General features: G+C 41.5%; 1 non-coding gene across 1 annotated transcript; it reads right to left on the reverse strand.

Annotated features, from left to right (window-relative positions):
• Positions 1–934: 934 nt before the first annotated feature.
• Positions 935–1,050, reverse strand: LOC114236259 (small nucleolar RNA SNORA22). The gene has a single exon (XR_003622235.1). It is a non-coding gene; the product is annotated as a small nucleolar RNA SNORA22 (small nucleolar RNA).
• Between the last annotated feature and the right edge of the window lie 1,210 nt (positions 1,051–2,260).

Here is a 2,260-nt window from a genome sequence, read left to right on the forward strand (position 1 = left end):
AAACTTCTTTACTATTTTAATCCTAAAAAAAAATAAATAAAATTTTAAAAATTCCTATTGCTCTCTTAGGTACATATACTCAACTTCACCCCCCTTCCTTATTCAAACCACATACCATCATTTTTTAAAAAATAAATTTATTTATTTATTTTTGGCTGCATTAGTTCCTCATTGCTGCAGATGGGCTTTCTTTAGTTGCGTCGAGCAGGGGCTACTCTTGGTTGCAGTGCGCGGGCTTCTCATTGCGGTGGCTTCTCTTGTCGCGGAGCACGGGCTCTAGGCTCGCGGGCTGCAGTAGTTGTGGCGCACGGGCTTATGAGTTGCAGTAGTTATGGCGCACCGGCTTATTAGTGGCTCCGCAGCATGTGGGATCTTGCCAGGCCAGGGCTCGAACCTGTGTCCCCTGTATTGGCAGACGGATTCTTAACCACCGCGCCACCAGGGAAGTCCCATACCATTATCTTTGAATGTAAGAATATGTGTAGTGTGCTTGTGGAATATAGTGATTACTAAAATGTAGACAGTGGTTGCTAGGGACAAATTTTTATATTACACACATAAAAATAATTATTTTTGCTACTATGTCTTTTCTAGATGTGAGGCCATCTAGGTGGTCACATATGCGGGGGTTCTTATTTCTAGCTAGGTGTCTGTGTAGGTGAGAGTAAAGGTGAGATGTGTTTATCTTCGGGTGTGTTCGCGCTCTGGCAAATGTTTATAACTGGGGCGCTATGAACCAAAGGTGGACCAGTTACCAGAAGTAGGCGTGTGTGAATCTCAAACAGGCAATGTTCTCACTCATGGAAGAATATAATTTTATAAACATTAAGAGCTTTCTCTTCTTTTTTTCCAGTTAGATGCAAATATAGATCATGACAAACCAAATTTATGAAGGGATATGCTAGATCATTCATACCCTTAAACACAATTAATATAATGGGCTGACTTTCTGAATACTCCTTTCAATGCAGAGGAAAAGAACAGACATTGCTCCAGCACAGAGTCAAAGCCAAGGGAACTATAAAGCACACTTGGGTGTTCACTGTGCAAAGAGCTTTCTCTTTTATAGTGATAATCATTTTTTAAAAAGCAAAAAGGGAATACTTATTGAACAACTAGTGTATGTTAAACACCATGTCAGAAACTTCTATTACCTCACATAATCTTCACAATTAACCCAAGCAAGTAACAGATTAACCCAATTTCATAGACCAGGAATCTGAGGTACAAAGTAACATGGGTAGTAAAGTGGCAAAGTGGTCTGATTTCAGAGCCTGTAGTTTCATTCTCCCACAAAGTCTCAACTAAAATGTGAGAGAATTTCCCCAAGAAAATTAAAAATGATGATGAATGAGTACTTAATTAGACCTCACTCGTTTTTAGTGATATGGTGTGTGACTTTAACTTTTTTATTCAGAAAGCTTACTTCACATCTTCTTTTTATATGAGAGAATTATAGGTGTTTGCTTAAGGCTCAAGGCCATAAAGCTGAAGGACTCTGGGCTTTGGTTTAATTGCAAACTGAAACCAACAGTGGAAGAGCCTTCCTTCTTCTCTGGGCTCCATGATGCATCTCCTGGTTCTCCTTCCCCATTTCTCTCAATCCCCATCAGGGACCAAATCCTCTCCCCTGCCCACGTCCTTCATGATGACATTCCTCTCTGTTCAGTCTTCATATCACTTTAGAACTGCCTCTGTAGGCAGGTTTACCCACGCCCTGGCTTTTACCACCCCTTGAACTGTCTCCAAGTCACACCTCTTGGCAGTTCTCGAGAAGTAATTTACCTAGATAGCTTACTGGGCTCTCCAACATTCAGTTCCAAAGCCTAACTCATTCCTTATCTACGCTTCCCTTGAACATTCCATTTTATCTTCCTCCTGTATTCTCTGTCTTGGCACCACTGCGCACCCAGCTACTAGGGTGAGAAATCTGGGAGTCATTTTGGACATCTCCCAGCCACATCCAATAAGCCTTGAGGTCTTCTCTTCAATCACGTTCAAACGCATCCTCCTTTTTCCATTCCCTCTGCCACTGCCTTGGTTAGTTATGGCCCTCCAGTGCACATCACCCACCTCTAGATGATATAGCCAACACTCCCTTGAGAAAACTGTATTATCTCCTTCCCCGTCTTAAAATCCTATTCTGGTTCCTTTGTGCTTGCAGGATAATAGCATAAAAGGCCCTATGCATTTCACCTATCCCACTCTACACTCCAGTATTAAATTTCATGTACTAAATTGCTCCAAGTTTCTGAAGAGA

Source organism: Balaenoptera acutorostrata, chromosome 3 (assembly GCF_949987535.1).
Source record: "Balaenoptera acutorostrata chromosome 3, mBalAcu1.1, whole genome shotgun sequence".
Lineage (NCBI taxonomy): Eukaryota > Metazoa > Chordata > Mammalia > Artiodactyla > Balaenopteridae > Balaenoptera > Balaenoptera acutorostrata.